This window comes from Eretmochelys imbricata, chromosome 17 (assembly GCF_965152235.1).
Source record: "Eretmochelys imbricata isolate rEreImb1 chromosome 17, rEreImb1.hap1, whole genome shotgun sequence".
NCBI lineage: Eukaryota > Metazoa > Chordata > Testudines > Cheloniidae > Eretmochelys > Eretmochelys imbricata.
Genome location: NC_135588.1, coordinates 25513995 through 25527871, shown reverse-complemented (window position 1 = coordinate 25527871; position 13877 = coordinate 25513995). Strand labels below are relative to the sequence as shown.

The 13877-nt window shown below is 48.8% G+C and overlaps 1 pseudogene; it reads left to right on the top strand.

Moving 5' to 3' along the window:
- The first annotated feature begins 1503 nt into the window (after positions 1 to 1503).
- On the top strand, positions 1504 to 2461 carry LOC144276697 (olfactory receptor 6N1-like; annotated as a pseudogene).
- Positions 2462 to 13877: the final 11416 nt, after the last annotated feature.

The window sequence follows — 13877 nt, the reverse complement described above, 5'->3', positions numbered from 1 at the left end:
TCCTTCGCTCAGCTCCACGGCCCACAAGCAGCTCCTGCCATCCACAAACTGCTCCACGTCAAACTGCTTCACCAGCCGTCCCGCAAACTGCTCCACAATATATCTTCAGGCTCCCCCACTACTTAACACAACACTCAGTGATTTCAGCTCTTAGGTGAATTCAGCTTGTAGTAGGGGAGCCCCAGTGCTGGTGCACTGTCAGCCCAAAATGAGCTCAGCAGCCTATAACTAGACTTCTAATGAAATCAAAATTAGCTCTGATAGTCCACAGTGGAGAGAAGAGGAAGTGCAATTAGCATGTAAGGACCTCACCAATGGGCCCATGCCACCAAGTATTAATACTTGTCCCCAGCCTTTCTCCATTCACACAGTTTTGGAACCCATGACCCTTGCCTAGCGAGTGCTACTTAGTTGATGGTGAATCCCTCCATCATAACAAAAGGCCACGTACAGTTCCAAGCACAGTTCCCATAATCAGGGTAATAACAATTTATTCTTCCTGTCCCAATAACAGAGACACTGGGGATCCCACAGCAGCCAAAGTGACCATTTGGGCAGCTATGGTCTCATTCTAGGCGTGGTGGGTGTGCCTATGCAAATGAGATCAGCCCCTGAAGTTCTTTTCCACAACTTGCCACACCTCACCACCAGATGTCAGGGTGGAGCTCATCCTGACACTGCTTACATATATAGCAGAATCTAGAAGCTAATGGCACAGCTATCTGAGAATCCTTTCAGCCTCATTCTGCAATTCACCTCTTCCACACCACCATCACTTTTCCCTTCGTAATAGACACCTTCAGGCCACTCAGTGTCGTCTCCTCCCTGGGCTGTAAACTGACAAACATTTAATTCTCTGGAATAAAAGGGCTTTAGAGAATTAATATGGTACACCTTAGGCTTTCGGTTGGACGTGTGGAATGCTATGAGATAATTAACGGCTCCCAGGCGCTCCTGGAATGTGAATGGCCCTTCCCATGACGCTTTCATTCATGGAAAGAATTCATTCATGGAAAGAAATCTAACACAGGACGGTGCCTAAGAACTCTAGACCACATTGAAAAATCTCAGTCCAAGATTTTAGTTGATGTTTGATTTTGACTCATAAGACATGGCATGATTCTGGCCATTGCCAGAAGTGAAATACAGCATTTAAGCATCATTGTTAAGCTCTGGTATGTCACTAGATAGGATATGATAGACAGAGAAATGATCTGATCTGTCATATCAGTATGTGGCTACCAGATAAATGGGCTTTTATAGTAATCACTGATATCCGTGTCGAACACCCTCTTCCCCATCAGAGCAATGTTCTGTCCTCAGACTCAGTTTCCTAGCACTTTGCTCTGAAATCTAAACTTAGCCTTAAAATTTCAGCCTGTAACCAGGAGAGGAAGGGGAGTTTCTGAATATTTATGGAATTAATTCACGAGATTTGATTAATTTTTAACTCTGTGTCCTTCCAATTCAGTAGCACAGATTTATTATTCCTAGACTCAACCAATGGCAGACTGCAGAAACCAAACAGCCATCACTGAATTCTTCCTCCTGGGATTCGGGGAGCTCCCTGACCTACAAATTCTTCTCTTCCTGATATTCCTAGTGATGTACATGGCAACCGTGACTGGGAACACTCTTATCGTGGTGCTCATTGTGGCTGATCAGCACCTTCACACCCCCATGTACTTCTTCCTGGGGAATTTGTCCTGCCTGGAGACCTGCTACACCTCGACCATCATGCCCTGGATGCTGGGCCAGTCTCCTGACTGGGGACAGAACCATCTCAGTCAGTGGCTGCATCACACAACTGTATTTCTTTGGGTCTCTGGCAGGTACGGAATGCTATCTCCTAGCAGCGATGTCTTATGATCGGTATTTAGCGATATGTAAACCCCTCCACTATTCAACTCTTATGAATATCAGGTTTTCCTTCCAGTTGGCTGCTGGCTCCTAGTTAAATGGTCTTTGGGCTATTACCATCTTGGTCTTATTCCTATCACAGTTAATATTCTGTGGCCCAAATGAAATTGACCATTTGTATTGTGATCCCCTCCCACTGATAGAGCTCTCCTGCAGTGACACCCACCAGGTCATATTGATGGATTTCATACTATCCTGTGTATTTACCCTGCCTCCATTCCTACTAACCCTGACATCCTACATGTGCATCATTGCCACCATCCTGAGAATCCCTTCCACCACCGGGAGGCAAAAGGCCTTTTCCACCTGCTCCTCTCACTTCATTGTGGTGACAATTTTCTATGGAACCCTAATTATTGTCTACATGCTACCAAAACGTGATACACTGAGAGACCTAAACAAAGTGGTCTCTCTTTGCTACACGGTCCTGACTCCCCTGGTAAACCCCCTCATCTACAGCCTGAGAAACAGAGAGGTCAAGGAAGCTTTGAGGAAAGCAGTCAGTAAATGTGGCTTTCGCAAAAACGTGCAGAGACTCTGAGATAACTTAGCTTTGAAAACCTCAGGCTGTCTGGATGTTTTCAGCAATCATCCCCCATTAAAATTAAGTTGAAAAGTCCTAGTGAAAATCTCAGCAGTCAGTGTTGTCCATCTCAGTGGAAGGACCAGGGAGGGAGGTGGCCATAACCATGTTTCCATCATGGAGTTATGGGCACTAGGCAGAATGGAGACAAAATTGTAACCAATTGTTTAGATCTTTAGAAAAGCCATTCTTACTCAAAATAAATGTTTGGACAATAAAAATAGTAACTCCTTGTGCAGCAGAGATGGGAACGTAAGGCTGGGAAATCTGCCACCCCTGAAATTGTGCATATTACCATCATAACCCTCTGCAAACCAACCATCTTCACTGAACTCACAGAGGCCGGAGGCAAACAACCAGGCCCCAGCAGTGACCTCTGGACACTTCACCAGGAACAGCGTTATAGCTCTTATCTGAGCTACACCCGGCTGTGACCAGCTCCGGGAAAGCAACAGCTCCAGGCTCACCGGGCCCTTGGAGGCAGGGAGGTTGGGTAAACAAAGAGGTAGACTCACATGCCAGGTCCCCTGGGACTGTCCAGGCCCAGCTGGGGTTTGCCAGGGCACCCGTAGAACTGAGGCAGTTCCGGGGGTCAGGTCGGTCAAACGGTCACTGACGAGGGACTCTGCTCATGGCCCTGCAGGGCACCAGCTGCTCTGCTTCCACCAGCTGCACAGAGCAGTTCAAAGGGAGGGGACCTGTTACAATGAGCGTCCCCAAAACTAACTGCAACAAGCCCAATGTCCAACAGGGCTAGTTCTGAGGGCACAGTGTCTAGTCAGCCCCAGGTACCCCAGGCAGCTCTGCTCCCCACAGGGCCCTTTCCTCAGGTGGTGAGGCAACTTATGGTGAGAGGAAGTGGCAACCACCTACCAACGGGCAGAACTCCTGTGATGCCAAACATGGCAGTGCTGGCTCAGTCACTGGGAGCACGTCAGGGCTTGGCCTGAGGCCGGGGAGCTGGGCACCAGTGAGAATTGTAGGGCTCCGACTCTGTGGAAGGGATTTCAGAAGGGACATAACAGAGTTAGTCACCCAAATCCCTTTGAAATGAGAGATGGATGCACATCATCTTACACACCTCTGAGAATCTCAGCCTGGAGAGCCACTGGGATCTGTCATGGTAGCTTCAATCTGTGCATTTCCATTGGACACAGAGCCCACATCAGAAGAAAGGCACTGGATGGATGGGAAACCCCTGCTAAGCCTTTGAAAGCTGCTGCCACTGTATGCGCTCTTGTAGCCACTAATGTTGCAATCATTTTTTGTACGATTTTGTTCCCAGTGGCTATAGTTTGAAACAGCACACACCTAGCAGTAGGTAAGAAATAAGGAGAGATGCAGTTATGCTGTCTAGGGCCACAAAAGGGCAGAGAGGACAGGCGCAGCTGTGCTGCCCAATGAACAGCAGCCAAAGTGGAGGGGCAAGAAAGGAGAAGTTATGTTGCCAAAGGACCAATGGAAAGGGAGGTGAAGCTGTATAACGGTGTGTAAGTGCTGAGTAGAGAGAACTGAAGAGACGAGGACCTCTGTGCTGCATAGTGAAAGGTGGATAGTAGCAGATGTTATGGAGTGAATTTTGGGCTGTTATATTAAATAACGGCCACCATGTGACATGAGAGTCAAGCACGGGAAAGAGGCAGCTATAGAGAGAAGAATCCACTTGAGGAAAGAGCAACAGGCTGTCATGATGGGAAATCAACACTAGATGGCAGCAGAGTAGAGGAAATGAGGCAGGTGGGGGTGTCAGAAATACTGACTAGTGACCAATAGAGTTCAGTAGCCAATACAATAATGGGAAAAAGAACAGGAGGACTTGTGGCACCTTAGAGACTAACAAATTTATTAGAGCATAAGCTTTCATGGGCTACAGCTCACTTCATCGGATGCATAGAATGGAACATATAGTAAGAGATATATATATACATACATACAGATAAGTTGGAAGTTACCATACAAACTGTGAGAGGCTAATTAGTTAAGATGAGCTATTAGCAGCAGGAGAAAAAAACTTTTGTCGTGATCATCAAGATGGCCCATTTAGACAGTTGAGAAGAAGGTGTGAGGATCCCTAACTTAAGGAAATAGATTCAATATGTGTAATGACCCAGCCACTCCCAGTCTCTATTCAAACCCAAGTGAATGGTATCTAATTTGCATATTAATTCAAGCTCAGCAGTCTCTCCTTGGAGTCTGTTTTTGAAGTGTTTCTGTTGCAAAATTGCCACCGTTAGATCTTTTACTGAGTGGCTAGAGAGGTTGAAGTGTTCTCCTACTGTTTTTTGAATTTTATGATTCCTGATGTCAGATTTGTGTCCATTTATTCTTTTGCGCAGAGACTGTCCGGTTTGACCAATGTACATGGCAGAGGGGGATTGGTGGCACATGATGGCATATATCACATTGGTAGATGTGCAGGTGAACGATCCCCTGATGGTGTGGCTAATGGGATTAGGTCCTATGATGGTGTCACTTGAATAAATATGTGGACAGAGTTGGCATCGGGCTTTGTTGCAAAGATAGGTTCCTGGGTTAGTGTTTATGGTGTGTGGTGTGTGGTGTGTGGTTGCTGGTGAGTATTTGCTTCAGGTTGGGGGGCTGTCTGTAGGCAAGGACTGGCCTGTCTCCCAAGATTTGTGAGAGTGATGGGTCGTCCTTCAGGATAGGTTGTAGATCCTTGATGATGCATTGGAGAGGTTTTAGTTGGGGGCTGAAGGTGATGGCTAGTGGCGTTCTGTTACTTTCTTTGTTGGGCCTGTCTTGTAGTTGGTGACTTCTGGGTACTCTTCTGGCTCTGTCAATCTGTTTTTTTCAATTCAGCAGGTGGGTATTGTAGTTTTAAGAATGCTTGATGGAGATCTTGTAGGTGTTTGTCTCTCTCTGAGGGATTGGAGCAAATGCAGGTTTATCTTAGAGCTTGGCTGTAGACAATGGATCGTGTGGTGAGCCATCAGGGGCTCGTTCACCTGCACATCTACCAATGTGATATATGCCATCATATCAGATTTATTGATTGATTGATTTGGCTTATACAAAAATATGAAGACTTTCTCAGTAATGGTATCCCACATTTGGACAAACTTTGTCATGAGAAGATATATGAGATGATGTGAATCAAACTATGTGTGTCTTTGCAACAAAGACCGATGCCAACTCTGTCCACATATTTATTCAAGTGACACCATCATAGGACCTAATCCCATTAGCCACATCATCAGTGGCTCGTTCACTTGCACATCTACCATGTGCCATGTGAAGCCAGGGGTCAGAGTCAGTATCAGGGTCAAGAATCAAGGTGAGGGTCAGAGCCGGAGACAGAATCAGGAATTGGGACAAGGGTCAAAACCAGGTATCAGCATCCCAGTTGTGTTTCCAGGGGTCGATCAGGAGTCAGAATCCAAGTCAGAGTCAAGGTCAGTACCAGGACTTCAGACACAGAGAAGCAAGGTGGTCATGGCAGCTGGCTGGGATCCACATTGTTGCCTGGACACTTCTTGGTGCGCCCCATGGGCAAATATAGGATCAAGCAGCCAAGAGCACTTTCACTCTGATCGTGCAGGATGGAATTTACCGTGGCGTACAACCACTGCAGATTATGGGCCACAGGGAATGAGTCAGCTACAGGCACTGCCAGGTTGCAGTGTGGGGATATTACTTACCCATTAACCTTACAGGCCCAGGTCCAAGTCCTGCTGATACGCACAGTTACTTTGGGTGGCTGTGGTATGGGTAGATAAGGGTTAAATTCTGCAAGCACTCCCTCATGGTAGCTGTAGACAGACCTCAGTGGTCTGATGCTCAAAAGGAAAAGCCCCATGGGAGAAATGCATGAAGCAGTGTATGGGAGTTACAGGGTGGGTGAGGTAATATCTCTTATTGGACCAACTTCCATTGGTGAGAGAGACAAGCTTTCAGCTACGACACTGCATGAACCAGTGTAGTCAGATTCAGACGCCCTTCTCGAACCAGAGGGGAACCTTTGGGCAGGAACCCTGAACTAAGGGACTTCAGAGTGGATAAAAAAACAGCCTGTGGCTCAAAGGGTTAATGTGATACTTGGATATATAAATAGGGTGATCTGGAGCAGAGAGGCTATTTTACCTCTGTATTTGGCACTGGTGCGACCACTGCTGGAATCCTGCGTCCAGTTGTGGTGCCCACAATTCACGAAGGGTTCAGCGAATAGCCATGAGGACGATTAAAGGATTGGAAGGCTCAAGGAGTTCAATCAGGTTTCAAAGTAACAGCCGTGTTAGTCTGTATTCGCAGAAAGAAAAGGAGTACTTGTGGCACCTTAGCGACTAACCAATTTATTTGAGCATGAGCTTTCGTGAGCTACAGCTCACTTCATCGGATGCAATCATTTGAGTTTAACAAGGAGCAGGTTAAGGGGTGAACTGATCACAGTCTGTAAGTTACCATGTGGGGACCAGAAATGTGATAAGGGTGGGCTCATCAATCTAGCAGAGAAAGGTATAACAAGGGTTAAGAGCTGGAAGTTGAAGCTAGACAAATTCATATGAGAAATAAGGCACAGTGTTTATCAGTGAGGGTAATTAACCACTGGAACAATTTACCAAAGAGTCATGGTGGATTTCCCATCAGTGGAAATTTTAAAATCAGGATTGAATGTTTTTTCTGAAGCATCTGCTCTAGTGCAAACAGGAATTAATTCAGGGAAGTCTTACGGCCTGAGTTTCACAGCAACGCAGTCTAGATGATCCCAGGGACCCTTCTGGCCTTAGAATCTATGAATAAGTGGGGAGAGATTCTGATTGGGGTGTCAGACTATCTGAGAGGCCGGGGTTGCAGGGGGCAACCTGCCTCATTGTTTTTGCGGGGTACCTGGGTTAAGTGGAACCTGCTTAAACTGGCACGAAAAGGCAGTGTTTAGATAGACAAATCGTCTCATGCCATTTGAAGTCATCACGTATCGGGGTGCTTTACCTCCTACTGAACCGAAACAATACTCTCAAAGTCATCCAGATCTACGCTCCCACAAGTCCATGCGAAGATGATGATATGGAAGGATTCTATCAGGAGCTGGAGGAAACCCTCGCTCAGAGTTCCACATAAAGGATTGCGATGGGAGATTTTAACGCCAAGGTTGGAAGAGGGAGAGAGGGCGAAAAGTTCATAGGTATCGGAGAATGAAACGTGCGAGAACGACGAGATATATTGGCAGAGATGAGGAGAATGTTCATTGGTAACACCTGGTTCCGAAAGAAGGCCAACAGAAGATGGACCCGGATAGCACCAAATGCGAAGTCAAAGAATGAAATCGATTACTTCCTGATCGATAGACGACGCTTCCTGCAGGATATTTCAGCAGTGCTATCATTCAACACCGGAAGCGGCCATCGCCTGCTGAGAGCCAGACTCACGTTCACTGTGAAGGTGGAGAAAAAGGCACTGTGTACGGCGAACAGAAGGCACCAACCGGTAGCTTTCGATGAGGCAACCCTGAAGGAAAACTTTTCCAGGGAACACTGGAGCCTCCTGGACGGCTGCGATGAGGATTCTGAGAACTTCAGCAAGAGACTGAAACGGTGCGTGAAATCAGACAATACATGCATAGGATTTTATTGTTTTAACCCTGTTTCCCTCTGCTAGGTATGTTTCTGTGAACCAATTGATCCCACCTGTTTTTGAAAAGGCCATCCTGAGTCACTAGAGGTTCACACTGGTCACAAGGTCCCAGAGAGGATTACATAGCAGGGGACAAAGCCAGTTGTAGCTGCTGGAGATAAACACAGATGGTGAAACAGGGACGCTTTAGCCTGCAGACACACAGCACTCATTCTATATACATGGGAGATAGAGAGATAGATATACAGCTGATTACTTAAGAAGAGAGAGAGAGAGAGAATAGAAAAATCAGTGAAATAAAAGTTTTAACTTTCCTACCAATATTGGTTGGAATTTTCTAAGTGCCTTAATGGATTTAGAGTAACAGCCGTGTTAGTCTGTATTCGCAAAAAGAAAAGGAGGACTTGTGGCACCTTAGAGACTAACCAATTTATTTGAGCATAAGCTTTCGTGAGCTACAGCTCACTTCATCGGATGCGTACTGTGGAAACTGCAGAAGACATTATATACACAGAGACCATGAAACAATACCTCCTCCCACCCCACGCTCCTGCTGGTAATAGCTTATCTAAAGTGATCACTCTCCTTACAATGTGTATGATAATCAAGTTGGGCCATTTCCAGCACAAATCCAGGTTTTCTCACCCTCCGTCCCCCCACAAGCAAACTCACTCTCCTGCTGGTAATAGATAAGCTATTACCAGCAGGAGAGTGGGGTGGGAGGAGGTATTGTTTCATGGTCTCTGTGTATATAATGTCTTCTGCAGTTTCCACAGTATGCATCCAATGAAGTGAGCTGTAGCTCACGAAAGCTTATGCTCAAATAAATTGGTTAGTCTCTAAGGTGCCACAAGTCCTCCTTTTCTTTTTGCGAATACAGACTAACAAGGCTGTTACTCTGAAACCCACCAAAGCACAGTTAATCGTGCAGCTCGAGGAGGATTGCTCTAAGGGACAGATTCCTGACCCCAACTAGGGCTATAGCAGGATCTGGGAGCAGCTGGAGTAGTAGCCAGGCATCCTCAAGACTCCAGTCCCTGACCAGACGAGGGTCTTCATGATCGGGTTCCCCATCCGGGGATCGGAGACGGACGGGATTGGAGCTGAGTCTGAGAGAGCAAGAGGACTGTGAGAGACAGCGAGAGTCCAAGAAAGAGCTGCAGAAGCAGCAGCAGCATGAACTGGCGATGGTGGAGCAGAGAGGCAGAAGGGACCTCCCAGGGGTGGGTGGGGATAGACCCCGGGGTGCCAGTTCGACAGGGAACCTTGAGATTCAATTGCTGCCCCTGGTTAAGGAGGGGGGGGGATGTGGATGCCACCTCACTGCCTTTGAGCAGGCTGGCGATTTGAACCAGGGGGACCCTGCAGAAAAGCCCCGGTGTCTAGCTCCCTTGCTGGGCCCCAAGGCCATAGGCTCCGTCAGCCAGATGAGTGGGGTGGTGGACAGGCTCCCACTTCTCACCCCTACCTATATGTCTGTGTGGAGTTTCCTGGGACCAGGCCCCTCGGACCTCCAGTGGGAACGGAAGGTGATGGTCAGTGGAGAGACATTCCTGGGGTGGCGAGATCCTGGGGCAGAGAGAACTGTTTTCAGGCCCGTGGTGGTGCAGCCTCAGATGCTGAGGGGCTGTGTGAGGGTCCCAGGGATGAAGCCCCTCTCCCTCCCTATGGCCCAGATTCCTGTGCAGACCTAGGAGGGGTGGGGCTGGCTGATCGTTGGGGTTCCCCAGGATATCAGCTGCGAGACCCTGTTGTGGGGTGACTGTGTCTCTTTGGGACAGGATCCAGGCCCTGCTCCTGTAACTTCCAAGGGTTTGAATTTGAATCCAGGGAACCAATTGGTGGAGAGGGAAATGGTCAGTGAAAATGCAGATGACCTGGCTGGCAGCAGGGAGGAGCTGCTAGGCTCAGGCTACCTGCATGCCTGTAACCAGCCCCTGGGGCTGGGTGGGACCGAGAGATGCTCCCCGCCCCCTTGCACACCAGAGAGGGGGCTCACGCTGGCTCTGATGCAGTGAGGAAAGCAGCGAGCTTGCTGCCTACTCCACTGGGACGGCAAGGGCAGAGCTGAGCACAGTGGGAGCTGAGACCCCAGCTGAGTGGGGGGAGACACAGGCAGGGCAGGGTATCTGTTGGGAGTGGCAAGGTCCTTGGTAAGAAAAGTCTGGATGAGCCAAGGCAGCCTTGTGAGCTGATGGCTTTGTCTAGTCAGAAGTGTGGAAGCCGAGGAGAGTGGAAGATGAGTGTCCCTGGACCTTACCTGTTAGCTGCGTGGAGAAGTGTGACAGTGAAGGAAACTTGCCTGTGTCTGTCAGGGGTATTGACTTGCCTATGGAGGGAGCTACCCTGATCTCCAAGCAGTTGTCTGTGACCAGCCTTGTGTGCTGGGACAAGGGGAATGAGATCCCAAGCTGTGTGTCTGGTAAAGGAGAAAGTGTGTCCAGCTCTTCTTTGTCTGTGGAGCAGACAGAAGGGGCCTTTCAGCCTGTGATGGTTGAGAATAGTGCAGTTGTCTCAGAGTTGGTTCTGGATTCAGCTAAAGCCCAGGAAGGGAATGGTCCTAAGTTTGTGTCTGCTCGGGAGAATGGCCCTGTAACTAGGTCGCAGCCAGTCTGTGTCTATGTAAAATGCCAGAGCCCAGACAATTCTGATGCTTGTATTTTACCTGTTGCTAGTGGGTGGCAAAGGGAAGGAGAATGCTTCTGATCTTTCATCTAGGAAGTCTGTAAGTTTGCCTGAAAGGGGATTGTGTCGGAATCCGCCTGACGGGCCAGAGGTAATTCTGGATGTAAGTGAGACCCAGAAAGAGTCTGTTGTTGCTCAGGAAAGTGTTCCTCTAGAGCAAGCCCTAGGTAAAGAGGGTAAGAGCAAAAAGAAAAGGAGTACTTGTGGCACCTTAGAGACTAACCAATTTATTTGAGCATGAGCTTTCGTGAGCTACAGCTCACTTCATCGGAATTTCTGTGAAGGGTGAATAGTTGCATAGAAAAGCCTCTAGGGAAAGGAGTCCTTATGGAGTCTTTGCAAGCAGTTCACTGCAGCTGAAGAGTGTGAAAGTGATTTAATCAAGAAAGTTTCAGTTCCTAACAGCCGGAAGTTTTCTGTTGTGAATGAAGCCCCTGACTTTCCTGTTGAAAGATCCAGTGTGGATAGCTTTGAGAAGGTCTCAGATGAAGTGAAAGCTGTTAAGAAAGTTAAACAGTCCTATAACCAAGTGGCTGTGTTTGGCCAGATTGTTGGGGGAGACAAGGTTGTTGAGAAAGGAATGTCTCCATGCTAGTTCTGTAAGTGAACAGTATGTGGCCCAGGTCAATATGGGGGCTCTTAACCAAGAGAGCCTGAATGGTAGCCCTCCAGACTGGAGCGCTGGGAGAAGACCCGATCCCAGTTTGACCCCCGGGGGTTTTGGGGTGGCCAAAGGGCACAGGCCGCATAAACTTTCCCACATGCGGCCTGCGAGTGCTATTGTCCACCCCCAACCTAAGAGAGGGCGTGAAACTGGAAGGGCCTGGTGTAACTCCCACCAAGGAATGGGAGAGATGCTGGGGGATCTATGGGAACGTTGGTGGCTTCAAACTTCCCCAGGTCACTGGCTAAAGTGACCCCGCTCAGTTCGATCTCGAAGGGGGGAGAGATGTGAAGAAGTGGGACTGTTCTTAATGGTTCCTCTGAATAGTGTGGGGGTGCCTCAGTTTCCCCTAGGCAGTTCTTAAGTATCTAGGTGGTGGGATAAGGGTGTATGATCAGTGCAGAGCCCTAGAGGGCAGGTGTGTGCAGGGGTCTGGACACAGAGAATGTCTGACACCCTGTTTCCTGGCAACTGATAGCCTGGGCCCTTCCCCCCTGCAAGGTGAGAACTAAAGGGTTGGAGAACAAAGGAATCAGGTGACCTCCTGGCCCGGGAAAGGAACAAAGCCCGGAGGAGGAGGGTCTGGAGGGAGTTTTCAGTTTTGATGCTGGCTGGGGACTTGGAGTGAAGTGCAGACGTGGTTGTCTGGCTCACTGACCCCCAAAATGGACCCAGCTGAGGGGTCCTGTTCTCTGCACCTACAAGCTCTGTTTTGGACCATGTTCCTGTCATCTAATAAACCTTCTGTTTTACTGGCTGGCTGAGAGTCATGTCTGACTGCGGAGTTGGGGTGCAGGACCCTCTGGCTTCCCCAGGACAACACCTGGGCGGACTTGCTGTGAGAAGGACACGGAGGGGCAGGGGATGCTGAATGCTCCGAGGTCAGACCCAGGAAGGTGAAAGCTATGTGAGCTGCGTGTCCTGCAGATAGTCTGCTCCCAGAAAGGAGACTTCCCCAGAGTCCTGACTGGCTTCATAGGGAGCAGTTCCAGAGCATCGCCTGGGGACTCCGTGACACCCTGTCCAAGGGATGGACCCCTTTCTCCAAGACCAGGGAGGTGGCAGAGCACAGACTGGTTTATGACATATACGAAACCTTTGCTGGTCAGCCCTGAACTCTGAATTAAATGGTTCATCTTCTTCTGACACTTAATAGCTTTTCTATTTTAGCTGTAGCGATTCTTCAGACGCTCGGGCAAAAGGCAATCCCGCTTCCACGTGGCACCTCAATTTCTCACTCTCTAAAGTGGGGATAATCCTGACCCACATTCAGAAAGTGGTTGATCTTCTCTCTTTCTTCCCAAGTCCCTGCCCTCCTTGCCCAGCCCCGGCCTCTCTCCTGTTCCCCAAACTTCCATGCCCATGTGAGTGCCTGTCTCATCCCCCCTCAACCTGCAAGGTCTCCTGCCAGCAAAGGAAAGCTGCTCCCGGATCTGGAGCTGCATTCGCATGTCCTGAGGGCTGTCCTGCACCATGGTCACCACGGGCAGGTAGGTCATCAACCTTCATCTGTGCCCCAGGTGCAGGCTGGCCTCTGGTTCCTGCTCCCTCAGGCACCTGGAGATGCTGAACTAGGGCTGGGGTTGGCGGAGCAGGAGAACACCCCATGAGGTTAAGAAAAGGCATTGAGAGCCTTTTCCCTCCCTGGGAGATTACGGTGTCCCTCTGTGGGCACTCCCTTTCTGGCAGATAATGTGCTTTCGTTCCTGGACACTGCCAGGAGGCTCAGCTCCCAACCCTAGCAGCTTGGCTGTTCCATTCCCTACTGTGTACCGAAACTGCCTTTAAAGGACTATCCGAGCCCCTCCCAGGCCTGCTCCCATTGCGGGTCTCTCTCCTGGCTGAGCACAGGCTGTTCTTATATCACCCACCAGGCATGGATCCTAGTTACATGCTGCTCCTTCTCATGTGACCCCTGCACTTATTCCCTTCACCTGGGGATAGGTTCAGTTGAGCTACTAACCCTTTCATGGCCATCTCCCTCTGGGACAGCCTGAAACTGGAAACCTGTGCTCGAACAGTAACTGTTTGCTAGGAAAGGTGCTGAAGACACAATGGAAGAGGAAATCCTTTGGACTGGATTTAAATTATATTAAAGGAAAGTGATTGAGAGAAAATGACCAGCATTATCCTCCGAGCAAAAGAAATAATTGAAGGTCAGAAAGGACCATTCTGTCCTTCTTCTGTGTAACACAGGCCCTAGAACAGCACCGAGTGCTTCCTCCAGAAAACCCATGACATGGGACTGAGCCAGAGCACGTCTTCTGGAAAGACATCGACATGCATTAGAACCAGCTGCTCAGAAACAATCTTTCTTCTGCAGCAATGTGAAGTTAAAGGGCAGGGAGAAGAAGAAAACCTCGACTCGGGTTGTTACTGGAGCTGAAGCAGAGAGGCTAGGACAAACACGGCTAGGGCCCAGGACTGACTATCAGC